Below are 20,925 nucleotides of genomic sequence, written 5' to 3'. Positions count from 1 at the left end.
GGGTCAGTCCTTATTTGAGCATGAACTCTCCCGCAAAACGCCAAGCTTTCGCATGATTCTGCATGTCTTGTATGTATGCCTCCAGGATGTGGGCTGGACTGTCTAGTTTCAATACACATTCTGGGTGCCAGAGAGATTGATGTGCTGTGAATGACTGGGACCACTGTGGTCCATGATTGGTCCACGTCTGGTGTGCCTGTATGTGAGCAGATCTCCCATTGGGTCCTCTTCGTTTTGGCATGAAGGAGATTCTGGATAAGAGAAGGCCTCAAACACCCACACCAAAGTGAGTTCTCACTGAACCTATGATAGTATCCAAGTATCCTGAAACTAAGAGGCTGAGTCGAGGAACCGCTGGTGACTTGCTCGAAGGTTTGGGACCCTGAGCCCGCTGTTGTCCCGCTGGACTCCTGCTGTAAAAGCATATGTATTTTGCATTATAATATTGGCCTAAGCATGTACACATTGAACCGCGCCATTGCAGTTTCCAAAAATGCCATCTTGGCTGCTTTGCTCTCATTTCCGAATGTTCTCTTCTGAACGCGGAGAGAACTCACAAAGTCAACGATTCGGAAGCTTCCCTAAAACATGCCCCTGCACAGGAATGTTGAAACCAGTGAGCACATTGTTTCTCTGTAACGCAGAGCCTTGCAGCACTGGCAATAATCTAGCTAATCTGTAAATCAGGTGACATCCTGTCTTCCTTGACTCTCTTGTTTTCCTGCAGCTAATTGTGAATGTGCATCCAGACAATTAAAGCGAAGCACAATTCACAGCATACGTTGTTCTGAAGGATCGAGCTACTGAGTAGAAATACAGACTGACCTTTTAGTCTAGCAATAATATAGATAAAGTAGCACGAGGAATGTTACCTTGTGTTCGGAACACAATATACTCCTACACCCCTCTGCGCTCTGCTTCCCAGACAGTACATTATCTGCAAGGTGACGTTGAGTGTTCTAACACATGTTGCCATGGTAAAATGTCCACGTCTGTAGGTCTATAGGTCACAAGTCATCATCACGTGATGAGCTAGCTCGAATTCATCATGGTATTCCGAATATGTATAAAGTACATCTACTCCCCCATGTCTTAGCTCACTTTTTCTATGCCTGTATACATGCTTCGCCAAAGTCGAGACTGCTTGAGCGCCAAATAAACTGTTGTTTATATATTTGTTCCTCGTGACTGGTGTGTCTTCATTTACTTGCAATAGCCTCATATTTTTGGACTAACAGAATGGTCCCCAGAACGTGGGCTCTTACGATCAGGATCAATCGCTTTGCGAGGACAGAGTGAATGGACTGAGATCAGTGAGTATTGGGGGCCCCTGAACAACTTGAGATGCAATTCCTCAGCAGACTGCTGCTTATGATCTCCGGCTGCCACGCTTCGCCCAGAGGTCCTGACGGCAAGATACCCGGTCTAGAGACTTTTTGGGAAGACGGCCAGCCACGAAGATTTGGATACAGAGATGAGAGATCTCTCTTTTGATTGGAATCAGGTGAGTCTGTTACAAACCTACAGTGCCTGATGTTGATTTGATTGTGAAATATTTATACACATACAAATATTGGCTGGGAAGAACTGCTTTTTTAGACATGGCAGGCTTTAGTAAGTTGTCATCTTGTTGGGCAACACTTTGTTGTAGGGGAAGACAACTGAATGATTTGGAACATAGTCAACCGGCACCACCACCAGGGACGCCGGCATATGATATGTTAAAAAAATATGGCATAGGAGCTATAGTATTCAATAGTATTTGGCATCATTAAACCAGACATGAACTAGAACTTCAGTGGCCGAAATTGGGGAGTTTTGAGATAGCGAGAATTGGGCATTTGGAAAATGTATTGTTGCAAAAGAAAGCGAGACCGGCTGCATTTGACATTGTTAGGGATTGGCGAAAGGAAGCCATCCAACATCTCAGAATCAGACAGAAACATGCACGTAAACACATTACAGAGGCTGGTAAAGCCGTGGCACATGACCAGGAAAGAGCAGAAGAGGCTAAGAGAAAGATGGATAAGGGGTTCCAATTAGAAGTACAGAAAATATACCCATCAAAAAATTTGCATGCATCTGATTAATTGATAAATACATTGTTAAATGAGAGGGGAACGTCCCCTACCGCACCACCTCCATATGTGTTGCCACAAGCACCACAAGCGCAACCACTTGTACAAGCTACACATTCTGATAGTTCTCCTTTGCCTCCTAGTGCACACGACTTACTCCTACTTTCATTACCGACTACTTCTAGCACTCTACTGTTGACCGATGACGATACTTCTAGCAATCAAAGAATTGTAACCTGTAGTACAATACCACCTGCACAAAAGAAGGAATTACAAGATTGGACAGAAAAGTATATAAAAGAGGGTGATGAAGCAGCAACTTCACATTCTCTATCAGACCATGAGGGTATACTTGAACAAAAGATACTGATAGACTGATAGAACAAATTGGTTTATACTTAGCCGAGATTTGGGGTGACCTAACTGATTCAACTATACCACGGGAATTGCGGAATTTGAATTTTTTGTCTCGTACTAGAGATACTGCATTAAAAGTGTGTGATCATTTATTGAGATTATTTTCCTTCAAGCATGAACTAGATTGTTTGCATCAAATAGCCCTAGACGAAGGTGCACGATTACCATCATATGTGGCGAAAAGATTTTTGCCTCTGCCGAAAACAGTCAGTGAAGAAATGCGCATATGTACAAAAGATGCTCTTAGATGGATTTCAGACGCCTCCATTTCGCCCATCGAAGTTCATGATACATGTAGTCAATATACTCTGCCTATGCAGAGAAAGGTATTACAAGTTATGGAAGAATATTTGCAGGATGAATATTTGAAAAAGAATTTGTGCTGTCCTGCTGATATTATGGCAATTAATAAGCATGCGTTTTCTCCTGAAACCGCACTAACTTTATTGTCACTCGATTTGGCTTTACTCCTTATTAAACGTTCAAAATTTCCCACTGTACAATTGCCTATGAGAGAGGTTCCTCCAACTCTTGTTGCAAAGGTAGAGGTACCTGCTGTAGGGGGAGCACATGCCACGACTATTCCAGCCCACTATATTTCACAGTTTGTTCATGTTCCGTTTTCACGACAGGAAGTAAATACTCTTAAACAGTCTATTCCAACATTAGGAAGAATCCTACAGGATTCTACAAAGAAATAGAGTCAGTTCTGAATTTGTCGGTTTTCACTTTAGGTGACATCGACTTATTATTCCCTGTAATTTTACTGACAGACTTATGGAAAAATAATTAGGACCATAGACGATCAAGCTGCAATGGGCGATACTTGGGATGCATTAGAATTAGCTGATAGTTCTAGGAATGCTGGAGAAAAACTGCTGCAGAGCATATTAATGTTACTGACTCATATAGTAACTAAACTTAAAACTTTAATGCCTGAAAAGAGAATTATATGGGATAAATTAACCGCATGTATGCAGGGAAAGACAGAGTGAGCAACCACATTTTTCAATAGGTTTGAACAAGTGTTTTTTATTTTAGTGGTCAAGACTTAAGTACGGAGCGGGGAAGAGTTTGTTTGTTGACAAGTTTGTGCAAGGATTACTGCCAGACATTCAGTCTCAGATCACTTCTTCTGAAAGTGCTTGGCAGGCGAAATCGCAATCAGAAGTTTTACATATGGCTCAGTATTACGAAAATAGAGTTAATAATGAGAAGGAAAAAATAGAGAAGAAGAAAGGAGATTTAAAGACTAGGGTACTTTTGAAGCAGATTACAAGGGGATCACACAACTGATAGGCCAGTTCATACAGCAAAAGGGGACAGTTCATTTCAATCAATGTGCCTATTGTCGGCAAGAAGGTCAGTGGAGGGCACAGTGTCTGACCCTCAAGTACAGAGTAGCAAATGGAACGATCTATAAAAGATCAATAACATGCAATGGCATGCCCGGTCTAAATAGGAATCAGTTTGCTTAGAATCAACAGAACCAGCCACAGGATAATAATGTGGGTAATCAGGGAAATCAGCAACCGAATACTGGTAATACGAACACTTTTGACACCAATTGGCACTCCTATTTTACTGAAGATTTCACATCTGATGATGTTTTGTTCCGTTAGGACAGCCCGAAGCAGAATCTGGAACCTATTCCTATTCCCGTAAATCAGAAAGGACCCTATGTAGAGATGAAAGTTGGGGATAGAGATCATGTATTTCTAGTAGACACAGGAGCACAGAAGTGCTCCATTGACCATCTGCGGGTTCCAGATATCCCACTGTTAGGGCAAAATAATATTTCCCTAGGGTTCTCTGGTACTCCAGTAGTGAGTCAATTTTCTCGACTGGTACCAATAGCTTTGGGACCATTCACTGACTCATGTCCATTTTTCTGACTACGAATTGTGGTGAGAATCTGCTGGGTTGAAATTTGTTAAGGAAATTGCATGCACTGATCTACTGCTCGCCAGATGGAGTGTATTTGACCATTTCACCCCAGCTAAATTCCACTTCACAATTTATGACTTTGCCTATAGCAAGTGCATTACAATAAGTGCCTACACATTTATGGGCAAGTAAATGACAACGATGTGGGGATACTGAATGTTGAACCTGTACGCATAGTATTAAAATCCGGTGTTACATTGCCACTTATTACATAGTATAAAGTATCTGTTGAAAGTGAACAAGCACTTAAAAGGATTGTTTCCGATTTAATGCATCAAGGTGTTATTGAATAGATTTCTGGTAGTACATTTAATTGTCCAGTTTTGCTCATTTACAAGAAAGGTGATAATGCGTTACCCTACCGTTTTGTTATTGATCTCTGCGCGATTAACAAGGTAGTTGCACCACAGTTTCCCATTGTCCCTGACATTACTACCATTCTAACTATGATTCCTGCTACAGCTATGCATTTTTCTGTAATCGATTTGAAGAATGCATTCTTTAGCATACCTATACATCCGGACAGTAGATACTTCATTGAATTTTCACTGGGAGGATGCTCTTTCACTTTCACACGCATACCACAAGGGTACACTGAAAGTCCTAGCATTTACAGCAGAGCCCTTAAGAAACAACTTGATATGCTTGAATAACCAGGTTACTCACCGTAGTGACCACCTTACTCCTAGTCCATAGTCCCCTTTCCTCCATACTTATGGGACATCTCTCCGTCCTGTGGGACGGGACCGGAGCACTTTGTAAAAAGCATCCAAAAATGTTTTAAAAAATGTGTCCTTCCTCTCTTTCTGTGCGGGGCCCGGCACACAGCCGTAACCCCGCACATCTTGGCTCCGCCCCGCACATTGCCCATCAGTCCTTTTTTATCGCCAGGTCAGAGACCTATTAGCAATAACAGAGGAACCTTATTAGAGGGGACGGCGGGCGTATGGAGGAAAGGGGACGATGAACTAGGAGTAAGGTGGTCACTACGGTGAGTAGCCTCGTTATACTCCTACGTCCCGTCCCCTTTCCTCCATACTTATGGGAGATTCCCAAGCACTCCTAACTGGAACTATGGGTGGATGGAAATACCCCTTATTGAAAAAGGTTCTTCAGCACAGCCTGACCAAACTGAGCATCAGCTCTCGAGCTCATGTCAAGACAATAATGCTTACAAAAAGCGGATGGGGAGGCCCAAGTAGCTGCCCTAGCGATGGACTCCCAGGGGACATACTTCTGAAAAGCAACCGTAGCTGCCTTGCCCCGCACCAGGTGTGCATGAATACATCTAGGAGGTTTCAGCCTTTGGACGGAGAAAGACTCCGTAATGCAGGCGGTGATCCACCGAGAAATAGTCGCCTTAGACGCCTGCTTACCCTGAGGGTTACCGAAAGTCACAAAAAGTTGAGAAGAACTCCTAAGCTCGGAAGTCCTGTCAAGGTATAATTTAAGAGCCCTTCTGACATCAAGACAGTGCAGAACCCTTTCTGCCTCCAAGGTAGGGTTCAGAAAAAAGACCGGCAGGGAGATCGACTGATTCAGATGGAATTCAGTTACCACCTTTGGTAAAAAGGCTGGGTTTGTCCGTAGGACTACCTTGCCCTTGTTAAAGACCAAGAAGGGATGCTCCACTGACAAGACCTGGAGCTCACTCACCCACCTCGCTGACGTAACGGCGACCAGAAAGGACACTTTCCAGGATAGGTACTTGAGGTCCACCAAGGCCATTGGTTCAAAAGGCTTATGGCACAGCGCCGTCAGGACTACATTTAGGTCCAACGGCGGGTGAGGACTACAAACTGGAGGGTAGAGGCATGTCAAGCCTGCAAAATGCCTCTTAACCACTGGGTTACTCAGAGAGTAGGAACATTGGTCTGTAGGAAGATAAGCTGAGACCGCTGAAAGGTAAGTTCTGCATGACAGAACGTGAACACCCGACTGCTAGGGAGGACACAAAGGACAGCACAGTGTCAATCGTAGCCACCCTTGGGTCCAACTGCTTTTTCAAACACCAATAACAGAACCTGAGCCATTTACTCCTGTATTGGGATCTGGTCGAGGGTTTCCTGGCTGCCTGGATAATACGCATGTTATCCATAGACAAGTTAAGATGCTCTAAAGACAAGAACTCAGGCACCATGCCACCAAGCTGAGCAATTGTGGGGAGGGGTGCCACATCTGCTGTTCCCCTTGATGAAGGGGGTCACTGGTAACCTGATCGGCGGATACACCGACAGGTGTTGAAGCTCTGAGAACCAAAATCTGGCCGGCCACCAGGGGGCTATGAGTAGAAGGGAGCAGTTCACCAAATTCTTCAGCTTCCAAATTGCTCGATGGACTAAAGGCAGAGGCGGGAAGGCATAAGCTCTCATGTTGTGCCATGGAATCTCGAGAGCATCCCCCAGAGAGGAGGCTCCCAGCCCCCCTCTGGAGGCATAGCGAGGAAGCTTCTTGTTCACCGCCGTAGCAAAGAGATCCACCTCCGGTGTGCCCCAACGCAAGAAGATCCATGAGAGGACCTCCACCTTCAATTCCCACTCGTAGCTGACCACTGTCCGCCGGGTGAGGGCATACGCTGTGACATTCAGCTGGCCCGGGATGTGCACTGCAAGCAGCCAGACCACATGAAGCACAGCCCACTCCCAAATCTGGATGGACAGGTCCACGAGGGGGGGAGACTTCGTTCCCCCTTGCTTATTGATGTAATACATCGACACCACATTGTCCGTGCGTATGCGGACCACCTTGTTGGCTATGATCGGTCTGAACGCCCTGAGCGCTAGGAAGATCTCCAGAAGCTCCAAATGATATATGTGGAGGTGCTTGTCCTGAGGCGACCAGAGGTCCGAGACCTGTAGAAGATCTAACGTCGCACCCCGCCCCAGGAGGGAGGAGTCTGTTGTGATCGTCACTGTAGGGGCTGGGTCATGAAACCCTGCACCCACAGGTTGCTGAGAGATGACCACCATTCCAGGTCCACTCTCATGGAAGCCGGAATCATTATCAGTTTGGAGTCCGGGTCCACAGCCTGACGCCAAGAACTCGAAAGAGCCATCTGGGTCCGTCTCATCTTGAGACGAGCAAGAGGAAGAGCCAGCACACATGAGACCAGGAGGCCCAGAAGCCTCTGGAACCACCAGGCCGACATGCTCTCCGACTGTGCAAACATCTGACACGTGGCTAACAGATCCGACATTCTGTCCCCGGTCAGGTACACTCTACAGTCGATCGTGTTCCAGCGAAAACCCAGGAAAATCAGGTCCTGCGAGACCGTCATGGAAGAATTCTGCCAGTTCACCGACAGCCCAAGATGGAACAGGAGCTGAAGGAGAGACTGGAGATTGCCCGCTGCTGCCAGCGGACAACGACTGCGCAAGAGCCAGTCGTCCAAATATGGATACACATGGATACCCTGGAGACGAAGATAGGCCGCAATCACCGACATCATCTTCGTGAAGACACGCGGCACCGAGCTGAGGCCAAAAGGAAGCACTCGAAACTGGAAGTGCTCCTCTCCCAAAGAGAAGCGGAGATATCGCCTGTGTGGGTTCCAAATCAGGATATGCATGTACGCATCCTGAAGATCCACGCCGCTGAGCCAAACGCCCATCTGCAAGGAGGACCGTATCGGGCTGGGCGTGATCATCTTGAATTTCTCTTGGGATAGGAAAATAGGAAAAGATTGAACTGGGAAAGGTCTAGGATGGTGCGCAGGCCAGCCTGTTTGGGTTTGGGCACCGGAAACAGCCGGGAGTAGAAGCCCTCCCCTCGCTCCCCAAGAGGAACGGGTTCCACAGCTCTGAGGTCCAGAAGTTTCTGAACTTCGGCTTTGAGGGAGGGCGAGCCCGACAGCTGAAAAGGAGGGTTGAGGGGTAGGGTAGGGGTAAGCGGAAGCCTGCTCAAGCGACTGACAAGACCCATCTGTCTTCTGTGATGGTCTGCCACGCCTCCCAATGAGACGCAATGCATCCTCCCACCGGGGTCTCGTGCAAGCGTGGAAAACCCTCATTTAGTAGGTTTATCGGTGGCGGTGCCACCAGAACCTGAGGAGGAGGCTGAGGAGCGGGAGAAAAACCGCGTCCGTTGTTGCCTACGGTGGTTGTTCCCCGCAGGGGTATCCACTCTGCGAGATTTGCGGTCGAGGAAGCCCCTAAAGCCAGAGGAAGGTCGACTTTGCGAAAACGGTGTCTGGGTTTTGAAAGGAGCCTTAACCAGGAAAGACGAGGACTTAGCTGTCTGAGTGCTATCCTTCGTCTTGGTGAGCTCTACATCTGTTGTAGAATGAAAGAGCTCTTTCCCATCGAACGGAAGGTCTAACATCTTGTCCTGCACTTCTTTTGAGAATTTAGTTGCATGCAGCCACACCTGCCGTGAGGTATCAAACCCCAGCATAAGGCCCCGAGCCAAGGTGTCTGATGAGCCGCAGCCTCCAGGAGATCCTGGGCCAAGACCCTGGCGTCGGATAGGCCTCCTTTAAAGTCTTCCAGCTTCCCGACTGGGATAAACTCCTCAAACTCCGACAGACCTTTCCACATCTACATGTTAGCTCCCGCTAATATCAATTCAGCGTTGGCCTGCCTGAGCTGCAAGGCTGAGTTGGCGAAGATTTTCCTCCTGAGGGAGTCGAGGAGCTTGTCATCCTTTCCCAGAACCTGAGTAGCCGTCGTGGAAGAGGATGCTGCAGGCCTGGACTGCAAGGTGGCCGCAGCCACCGCTGTGGAGGAGGGGGGCGGACAAGATGACAGGGCCACCTCTTCCGAAGAATGCAGCCTGTATCTCGCATCAATTTTCTTATTGACAAAAAGTCCTGAGTGTGGCTTTTCCCAGACTCTGCGGACCTCGGCCAGGACGTCCTTCTGCAAGAACAGGCCGGTACACTCCAAGGGAGGCAGGGTGAACGCCCCAGAAAGCATGCACTCCTGCGGAGCGGGTGCCTCGGGCACTGGAACATCTAAGAAGTTCATCATGTCCAGTACCCGGTCATGAAAAACTCTGATAGAGCGGGGAAGGTCCTCGCTGTCCTGATTGCCTTGCGCATCATCCGACAGATCAGGATCCTGCTGAGCCATGTCAGGCGCTGCCTTGTCCACAGGGGACAATGGGGGCAAAGGCAGAAGAGTCGGGGAAGGCACCGTAGGCAAGGTAGGCACTGGCGGAACCACCGGAGGAACTGGTGGAGCTGGAGGCGCGGGAGGACATATCTCCCTAAAGAGCCCTTTGAAATACTCCCCCATGGGGTCGGTATGCATAAGCGTTTGAAATTTACCGAAAAAGGCGTCCTCCGGGGACTGTTTCGGAACCTGAGGAGGCCTCTCATGAGGTGGACAAATCCAGGGACGTAACAGGGACGGGAGCCACACTGACCCCTCCACCAACGTTTCCACATAAATCAACGGTGCCGACCCTGCAGGCAACGAAACATTGTACGGAAGAGGCATCCGAGCATTCCAGTCGTAAACTGGCCGATAAGGATGCGCACAAGGGACTCTATGTTCACCCAAGGGACCATGCCCTACACCTGAGGCCAATGGCGTAGTTGTAGGGGTAGCACCCAAAATGGCCACTGCGGTCGTGGTGGGAACAGGCGCCATTTTGTCCTCATCTGAGGGGAATTGTGGCACGTGAGGAAGTGAGGCAGGGGTCCCCGTTGATGGATCAGGGGTCTTAACTTTAGCCTTAACATAAGGGACCTCGGCAGAGCTGGTACTGTGAGGCCTGGAAAGTTTTTGTGACATACCAACCGCCAAATTAGCCTTCGAAGGAAGGACCTTGGCACTGCCGGTAAAAGAAGAATTTTGCTTCTTTGCCCCCACAACAGTCAAAAGGTCTGGTGTCGTTGCAAGAGCGGGAACGGTGAGAAATGGCTTTCACCGACAAGGCCTTGCCAGGCCTCTCAGAACTGTTGATAGCTTTAGCCTCTGGACGAGGGACCTCGGACCCTGGTCCATTAGCAGCCTTATCTGCGCGGGCCTCGAACATCCGTTAGGTGACAGCAAGCCCACCCAAGGCCTCGGGGCGCACCCCGGTCTTATTTTTGAGGGAAGCCGGGAGAGAGGCCTCAGAGCAAGCTCCGGAACCCCGCGACTCAGTAGAACTGGGTCCACAAAAAGCCCCCACAGGAAGGGCCTCGGAGCGTGCTCTGTTATCCACAGGCCCCTTACGGAGACCCTCGGAGAAAACTCTGGTATAATTATTAGGCCCAACTGGCACCTCAGTGCGAACCCCGGTGGCAGAGCGATTAACACCCCTCCCGGCCCGAGAAGAAACCGGAAAGGTATCCCCCAGCCGGGGTGCTCTGAAAAGTAAAGAATTTACCGGGCGTTTTTTCTTCTTGTCGATGAACGCCTGAAAATGTGAAGGAGGAATTCGTCGGAACACCGCCTCCCACCGCTCCAACCAACGTTGAAGTGCCCGAACCGAAAGGGAGTCGCATTAAAAACAGGAGTCCCAACGGTGATCCAGACCCAAGCACTCTAAACAAAGAGGATGGGGATCCGCCCTCGCGAAACGACGGTGAAACGATGAACAATCTGGAAAGTCTAGTTTGAACGACATAGACAAACTAGTACACGATCGCAAGCGAGAGCCAGAGAGGAAAAAGGGAAGAAAATCTTCCGAGGATGCAGGTGCGTCCAGTCCTGAACGAGCGGAGAAAAGGACTGATGGGCGATGCGTGGGGTGGAGCCAAGGTGGGCGGGGTTACGGCCGCGTGCCGGGCCCCGCGCAGAAAGAGAGGAAGGACACATTTTTGAAAAAAATGTTTGGATGCTTTTTACAAAGTGCTCCGGTCCCGTCCCACAGGGCGGAGAGATGTCCCATAAGTATGGAGGAAAGGGGACGGGACGTAGGAGTATTGCCTTCCACTTGCACATTGATACAGTACATTGATGACCTACTTATTGCTGCAGATTCTGAGAACACTTGCAAGGAGGGCACTGTTTTATTATTGAAGCATCCAGCTGAGCATGGCCATAAAGCATCTTTGAAGAAATTCTAATATTGTCAACATGAGGTCACCTATTTAGGCTATCTCCTGTTGAAGGAGGGCAGACGACTTGCACCTTAACATATACAAAGCATCTCTGACATGACTGTTCCAAATACGCAGAAAGAAGTTAGGGCCTTTATCGGCATGGCTTCATATTGTAGACAATGGATTTTGAATGTTTCACTTTTGATCAAGCCAATGTTGGCATTAACTAGGAAGGATGTGGCTTTACCGTTACCTTGGGATACGGATTGTCAAGAAGCTTTTGATCTGCTCAAAACCGTGTTATGTTTGGCGCCGGTTCTGGGCACACCAAATTACAGAAAGGAGTTAATTGAATTTGTGCATGAGCAGGAACATGGGGAAGAAGCAGAAGTGCAGTTATTTTCCCTCCACGTTAGACCCTGTTGCATGCACTTTGCCGAAATGTCTCAGGGCTGCAGCTGCTGCCTCGGTAAAACAAAGTGAGGCCATGGTTCTGGGTCACTCCTTAACCGTAATGGTACCTCACTCAGTGGATGTTCTGTTAATTAGAACACAGACTCAGCATCTCACATCTGATGCTCACATCACAAGGTATGAAATGATTCTATTTGCACATTAAAATTAAGAGATGCTGTTCTTTTAATCCGGCTGAACTATTGCCTCCTTTGAATGAGGATTGCACTGATAATGCATCCTATGACTGCCTGTACGTTAGTGAGCAGGATACAAAAGGCAGAATCGATTTAAGCGATACACCACTGACATCACCAGATGGATAGCTATTCTATGATGGCTCTTGTTTTCAACTACCTGATGGTACTTCTACTGCTGCCTATGCAATTACCACATTAGAAAACATTATTGAAAACAAGAGAATTCCACACAACTCCACCCAGGCTGCGGAGATAGTTGCCTTGACTAGAGTTTGTAAGATCTCTCAAGGGCTTAGTGTTAATATTTATTCTGATAGTCAGTACGCCTTTGGAGTCTCTCACAATTTTGGAAGGTTATGGGCTGAATGGGGATTTTTAACATCTCATGGTACAAAAATTCAGCATGGCCCCTTGATAGTACAACTGTTATCTGCATTAGCCCTTCCCAAACAGTTAGCTATAATGAAATGTGCAGCACACCAGAGGGTGACTGACGACATTGGAAAAGGAAACACCTTTGCAGATAAAATAGCTAAACAAACTGCCACTGACTCACACCCACACATGTATGTGTTAGATTCTGCTAAATGGGTTGCTGAAACTGGGATGATGGAGGAGGGCATTAGTAGTGTGAAAGAGATTCAGGCTGAGGCCACAAAGGAAGAGATTGAATCTTGGGCTTCAGGACCTGCAGTGTTGGATAAGGAAGGATGTTGGATTGACCGGGAAGAACAGAGATGGATGCTGCCCAACGCATATGTAACAGCGATAGTTACTATGGCACATGGGCCAGCACCTATTAGTGCAAAAAGCACTTGTCGACACTCAGACACAGTTTGGTACAACAATGACATCCCCAAAGCTGCAGAACAATTAGTTCAGAACTGTATGATTTGCCTACAACATAACATTGGTAAGGGTACACCAGCACCCAAAGGTAGTTTTGGACCTCCTGCTATGCCATTTGAAGTGATATACTTTAACTTCATCTAGATGGAGAGATGCCAAAACTACAAGTATGTGTTAGTAGTGATATGTGCTTATAGTAAATGGGTTGAAGCTTTCCCTCTGAAGGTTAACACTGCTATGTCCACTGGAAAAGTAATGCTAAAAGAGTATTTCCCTAGATTTGGATTACCCAGAGTAATTTGGTCCGATAATGGGCCACATTTTATAGCGGCTATCATACTACAATTATGCGAGGCGCTACAAATAGATAAGAGATTTCATTCAGTGAGGCATCCGCAGAGTACCGGTTTAGTGGAACGTCATAACGGTATCCTTAAGAATAAACTAGCAAAGGTGTGTGCACATGGCAAACTGAAATGGTCTGACACCTTACCATTAGCCTTACTGTCAATGAGGACAGCAGCTCAGTCTAGAACAGGACTTTCTCCCTGCGAGATTGTCATGTTGAGACCTGCTAATATATGGAATGCACCCAGACCTAGGAAATTATGTTATGTTATGTTACTTTGCATTTATATAGCGCCTTATGTACCATTGGTATGATCTCTAGACCCTGGTAGGTTGAACGCCCTCAGGGACCGTAGTTCAAGTCAGTAGAGAGAGAGAAAGCATCATAAGGTGCGTGTGTACACCGGATATGTGTGCAGCAGGTGTGGCACTCGTGTGATAGCTGCTCCTTAGTGGTAGCTGTGGTGGTTGGGAGATTGGGAGTATGTGTTCGTTCTGGCAGGGTGATACCAGACTGATTCTGGCTGCGTTAGGCCTGAGGAGAACACCTAGGCTGGCGGGTGTGCAACCTGCTGTGTTTAGTTAGGATGATGGGGAGTATGTGGCAGGTGTTGGTATGAAAACAGCTATACCGAATGTGTCATAGTATCGCTGTGTTCTAGTTAAGTGGTGGTGTATAGAACAGAGTAAGTGTGGTGACATGGTGGTTTTCAGTAGGTGCTTGAGATCGAGTGCCTTCATGCTCCATGCATTCCATGCACTCCAATCATTCCATGCACTCTAACCGATCCATGCACTCCAACCGCTCCATGCTCTTCAACCGATCCATGCGCTCCAACCATTCCATGCGCTCCAACCGTTCCATGCGCTCCAACAGTTTCATGCGCTCCAACCTGTTTTATGCGTATCAACCATTCCATACGCTCCAACTGTTCCATGCGCTACAACTGTTCCATGCACTTCAACCGTGAGACATGTGAGATAGAGTACCCGCTAGTAACCGATTACTGTGACTAATCGACTCAAAACCTGTGTTTGATTTACCAACAGGTTCAAGCTGCTTTGCCTGGGAAATACGAAGGACCTGGTCATCGCATTCAACCTGAGGACTTTGTGTTGGTGAAGGACTTCGAGAGGAAGTCCTGCCTTGCAGCTCGTTGGAAAGCACCATATCAGGGGCTACTGGCTACTCAGACGGCTGTTCGAGTTGAAAGAAAACGCCACTGAATTCATACAGCACAACTGAAAACGAGGGCCCTTGCCATTACCCTGCGACAAATGGGTTAAAGAGGGGGTTGATGATCCTGATTTAAAAAATGTGCCTTTGAACGAGGGATCCCATTCTGATCCGGGTCAACATTTTGAGTCCAAACAACTTGAGCATTCTTCACTTTCTTCAGACCTTGTTCTATTGTTCACCGATCACACTGTACCTGGAGTTACAAGGTACAACCTTTGACCACGGAAATAGTAGTTAGGGAATGAGATTTTGATAGATTAGGAAAGTGTAGTTTGTATACTGCACCCACAAGAAACCAATGGCCTTCCCTCCAATCCCCCTGAAGACGGTTCGAGAAGTTGCAGAGGGGGGAAGGCCAAGAAGAAGACTGCAAGCAAAATCGGCAACCTGGTCAAGTGCCACCTACGGATGAACTTATAAAGCCTGTTTCAGTGAGGCTTCTTAACGGACACTGAAAACTATGCCTATCTTTGGGGCACATAGAAACAAGGACATAGAAAGCTTTGCCACTGGGAAGCCCAAATCTAGAGGGCTGTGGTCCACCAAAGAGAAGTTTATAATAATCACACTTGCAGCTTGTGTTGTGATCATATTAATACCTGTATTATGGTACTAGGAGAATTCACATCCGCTTAGTATATTACTGCCTACTGCGAGCACCACTTTGTCTCCTCTCTATGTACACTCTCACACACTCCGTCCTCTTGATCTAAAACACTGGAAGGTTATCATAATAATGCACTCATACAAATAATTAATGCAACGCATGCAATCCTGAACAAAACAAACTGCTGGGTATGTTCTCATCTACCACAACACGTGAGAAAGGATTGGGGTGGTATATCTATCCGCTTCCACTATTGACTTCTTGCTATGCATCCTTTACATCCCTATTTTTTGGTAAGTGGAATGAAAGTGCCACTGGTAACATTGATGTGACAAGCATCAATGAATTCAATCGACTAGTTTTGCTACCATTAGGATGTTCTGTCTTTGCAAATAAGAGGACAACAAATATTGCCTCCACTAGAAATACTGATGAACATGCTAGGCCCTACCAATGATGGCTCTTGTTTTAAACTACCTGATGGTACTTCTACTGCTGCCTATGCAATTACCACATTAGAAAACATTGATCTCTTTTGAGAATGATCTCTTTTAGAATGGCACCAGTAGAAAACAGGGAAACAATTCCTCCATCTTACACCATTAATCATGATTCGGATATAGTACCGTTTTGTTTGAGAAAAGAAGGTTCTTGGTATATGGGCACATATGATAAATGTATAAACACTGCTGTTTTGATGAACGAAAATAGAACCTTATACATTGCGGAACCCATTTACTTTGTGGAAAAGAAACCTATCCTTGGTTACCTAAAGATTGGAAGGGTAATTGTTTTGTGGGTATATTGCTGCAATGAGTTTATGTCACATCCACTGCAGAAATACTGAAACATCACCCTAGGAGGGGAATAGATGATGATACCACCCTCCAGGTAGTGGGTGATGTAGGGAAAGCCATGTTTCCTTTTTGGGGACAAGTTATTAATTCACAAGATATTAGGAAATTGGCTAGAGTGTTGGAGAACACTATCAATGAACCTACTGACATATTGTTAAACATGACATTGGAACAAAAAGCAATTAGGTTAGTGGCTCTTCAGAATAGAATGGTTCTAGACGTCATGTTAGCTAAACGTGGTGCTGTATGAAAAATGGTCATGTCCGCGTGTTGTGTGTACGTAACGGACTCCTCCCCCACAGTGTTCCAAGGGATTAAACGATTACACATACTTAGTACTGAAGTTCACGTTCCCGAAGGGGATTGGGACATAGAAACCTGGGCCTGGAATTTGCTCAGAGCCTGGGGTTGGAAAATCTTCTCAGCACTTGCTGTTATCATTGGCGTAATACTATTGTTCTGCTGCTGCATGCAATGTCTGCCCATGTTAGGTTCTGCACTTGGTGATTGTTGTTCTAGATCCCTAATGAAAATAAGACCTGGTCCTCATCCTCCTGTAAATATGACCAATGCCTTGATAATGCAAGAAGTCACTATCAAACAGTTTATGTCTATCAATATAGATGACAGTGATGACTCTGGTTGTTCTGATGATGATGATGATGATACATGATCACATAATTCTAGCAATGCGTTGGCTTAGACCAAAAGGAGGGTTTGTAAAAGCATATGTATTTTAAATTATAATGTTGGCCTAAGCACGAACACATTGAACCGCGCCATCACGGTTTCCGAAAACACCATCTTGGCTGCTTTGCTCTCATTTCCGAGTTTTCATTCTCAACACGGTGAGAACTCACAAAGTCACAGCTTCGGAAGCTTCCCTAAAACATGCCACTGCACAGGAATGTTGAAACCGTTGAGCACATTGTTTCTCTTTAACAGAGAGCCTTAAAGCACTGGCACGAACATAGCTAATCTGTACATTAGGTGATATCCTGTCTTCCTTGACTCTGTTGTTTTCCTGCAGCTAATTGTGAATGTGCATCCAGACAATTAAAGCGAAGCATAATTCACAGCACATGTTGTTGTGAAGGATCGAGCTAGTGAGTAGAAATACAGACTGACCTTTTAGTCTAGCAATGATATAGATAAAGTAGCATGAGGAATGTTACCTTGTGTTCGGAGTGTTCTAACACATGTTGCCATGGTAAAATGTCCACGTCTGTAGGTCTATAGGTCACAAGTCATCATCACGTGATGAGCTAGCTCGAATTCATCATGGTATTACGAATGTGTATAAAGTACATCTACTCCCACATGTCTTAGCTCACTTTTTCTATGCCTGTATACATGCTTTGCCAAAGTCGAGACCGCTCGAGTGCCAAATAAACTGTTGTTTATATATCTGTTTCTCGTGACTGCTGTGTCTTCATTTCTTTGCAGTAGCCTCATATTTTTGCACTAATACTGCATCTGATTGAACCAGAAGGTCTGAAAAGGCTCTTCGACCCATTTGAATAGTGGGACTAACTATTCACGGCACCTTAGCCTGCAAGTAAGCCTCTGCCTGGGCCATACAGTGAACTGACCAGCTTGCGCAGGACCTTTGCTCTGAAACCGCCGCCGTTTCAAATTGACATTTGAAACGTGGTACATCGCAAGCTCTGTGTTCACGGCACTCACACCGAATTTCAGACACTTGGCATTCCCAGGTCTGGAATAAAGAGAGAGCGCCTGAACCGGAGTACAAGCTGTTACTGTGTCGCCCAGCCCTGGTGACAAACTTCGCAGGAGCTTTGCTGCTGTGCCCCTCTGTGACCGGAAGCCTGCTGTAGTGAAACTTGCTTTATCCCTTCACCAAGAGTGGAGAAATCGCCACTGTCCCGCCCAGGAATCATTGCTGTAACTTTGCTGCTGAAAGCCGCACAACTGCCACATTTGAACCTGCATTTTGGTCCGTAGTGCACCCGGGGTCGGTAATTACTTACAACCCTTGTCGGTGGCCCCTAGTGCATCCGTCCATTTTTACGCACAAGTTTCCACTGAGGGTCACTCACCTTTCCACAGGTAGCCTGTACTACTGTCCGATTCGCAACTCCTGGAACGTGTTCTGCCTTTTTGGGGAGACCCTCCACGAATAGTGAGAACTTGTTCTTCACCGCCTTAGCCACCTTTCTGAGCTTCTACAGCCTCTGCAAGAGACCCCGTTTTCGCCCTTCTGCACTATCGCGTGTACCAGCATTTAAAAGTACATTTGAGACCTAGGCTTAACTCTTCGTAGGGACTGGGCTGCCTCTCATTTAGCAATTGATTCATGAAGAACTGCCTAAAGTCTATTTGCACTGCTTGCTCCCTTTCCTATTAGGTTGTGGACCCATTATGTGCTTTAACCCTTTAGGCCACTTGGTATTGTATATATGTGTTATAGTAGTGTTGTATTTGTTTTATGTATTACTGTTGATAATTGGTTTGTGTATGAGTTCAAAGGCCTTGAACAAATGTACATGTATTTTATATATATATATATATATACACACCGCTGACTGGCAGTGATTTGTAGTGTCCTTTACTGTGTGTGCTCACTAAGGTCTTTCAGTCACCCTCACACCTCCTGAGATCTAATCTTGACCACCGCCTAGTGGGGTCCAGGGAAACACCCCTAGTGCAGGGACATTGAGGCATTTTGCCAATCTCTTTTTTATTGATCAATAAGAGTCTTTTTCCAAAACCATAACTTATTTGTTTCTGGGTTTCATTCTTGACTCCTCACAGACCCTTCTGGAGGTTTATGCCGCTCAGGGGTCAAAAGTGCTATCCGCACCCTCAACCTAACCACGGATGTCACATGTACATGTGTTAGGAAAGATTTCTTAATTGTAGGTAATTTTCCTTCCATGTGGCAACCCCCAAACTTTTTGCTGTTGTTTTACACCCTGATCTAGACTTTGCCAGAGAAGCGCAGCCTTCTGTCGCACTCCTCTGGGCTTTTGCTCCATTCTTACAAGGGAAACTGACATGCCCTTGAGACAATCAGTACCGGGAAATGTTGTTTTCCGTAGTTCTTTTTATCATGTTGCAGCTTTCGCGCAACATGACACAAGAGGGCACTGTAAGCTAAGTTACTGCTCTCTTGGGTCTCTAGTCACTCTACAGGCCCTAGACACTCTCTTTGGATTGTAAACGAACGGTGCAAGTGAATCACGGACGGGACTGGTGGCAGCGATCGTTTCTTTGTGTTTTGAGCTCCTTTTGGCTGTTTAAGCGCGTTTCTCGGGCTTAGCCCAAAATGGTGGCCTGGCTTCCAAAATGGCCAGACCACGAGGCTCTTTGTCCTGCCCGCTGACCATCTTGCCCCCTTCACCTCCCCCAGGTTGAGCCGACCCGGGGCCTTCCTTATTTGGGCATGTACTTTCCCGCGAAACACAGATGCTTTCGCGGGCTTCTACAGGCCTTGTGTGTGCCTTCAAGATGTGGGCTGGGATGTCTGGTCCCAATACACATCCTGGGTGCCAGAGAGTATAGTGTGTCTTGAATGCCTGGTACCACAGTGGTCCGTGATAGGTCCACGTTTGGTGTGAGTGTTTTGTGAGCAGATCTCCCATTGGGTCCTCTCTGTTTTGGCGCGAAGGGAACTCTGGATAAGAGGAGGCTGGAAACACCACTACCATGTCGATCTCCCGAGTTCTCACGAACAAAGGATACAGGAGCCAAGTATCCTGCAACTACGAGGCTGAACCGAGGAATCGCTGGTGACCCGCTGAAGGACTGCTCCTCTGCACTGCTGTCACCCTGTGAGCCCATTCTGCCTCTGATCGAACGAGAAGGCCGGTACTGGTACTTCGACCCTTTGGAATAGTGGGAACAACTATTCTCGGCATCTTCATCATCTCCTGCATGTAAGCCTTCGGAAGCGTCCCTGGGTCTTCCAGCGAACTGACCAGCCTACACAGGAGTCTTGCTCTGTTACTGCCGTCAGGTTGTGTTGTATTCCGAGTCCTTAGCACTCTCACACGATTCGTACACTAGGCATTCCCAGGTCTGAAGTGGGAAGTGTACATTGGGCTGAAATACACACAGCCGCTTCGTTGCCCTGCTGTGGTAACAATCTGTGCGGGTTCACTGCGTTTGGGACATCCTCAACTCTAACTTCTGCTGCAGCGGAATCTACACAACACCGAGACGTCCCCTGCTCGTATCTAAACCTGCCAGCACTGAAACTGACACGGAGAAGCCTGGGTCTCCCTGCATCGGGGACCGGTGAGTAGCAACGCTAGGAACCGGTCACCCTCCTGCAGGAGCCTGTAGCTTTTCCTCGCTGTGTTAAACAGCACGCCTTTTTCGCACTCGCGCTCTGCTTCTGCCCACAAGTGGAGGCCGCGCTTGAGTAGTGGAGATCTGTTCGTCCTCCTTTGTTCCCCGGTCTGAACTGCCTGATTTCCTTGAAGAGACTCCCCTTGGCCCGTTGGCACCAGCGTGTGCAGGTACTTTTAAGCACAAGGCTCCACTCTTCGTAGGGCTCGGACTTCCTTCTAGTTAGGTGGCCTCTGAAGGCGAACTGGGTCTAACGATTACTTGCACTGCCTATTTTCCTCCCCATCTAGGTGGTCTGCTTCTAACTCTTTAGACCCTTCGATAATTGTATATATATTGTATTTGATTGTGATGTGTTGGTTTACTTGAGTTTTATCGTGATTCTTTACTATGGTCAATATTACAAAGGCCTTGTAATAAATGTGTCTATATTTTTAATATAACACCTGCTTGGAGTGATTTGTAAGTGTCCTTGCTTTGTGTGTTATTTGCGGGCTTTCAGTCACCCTCACCCCTCTTGAGACCTAGTCTTGACCGCCGCGATCGCTACCTTGATTGGTCTGGCTTGTCTAGAGGTTACCCTGTTCCAAGAAACTAGGCTGGCCTTCTGAACCTCTGCCCCTCCAGGACAGAGTTCAGAAA

Source organism: Ambystoma mexicanum, chromosome 10 (assembly GCF_040938575.1).
Source record: "Ambystoma mexicanum isolate Mex_15411 chromosome 10, UKY_AmexF1_1, whole genome shotgun sequence".
NCBI lineage: Eukaryota > Metazoa > Chordata > Amphibia > Caudata > Ambystomatidae > Ambystoma > Ambystoma mexicanum.
The sequence above is the reverse complement of the archived record's forward strand: the minus strand, read 5'-3'. Positions refer to the sequence as shown.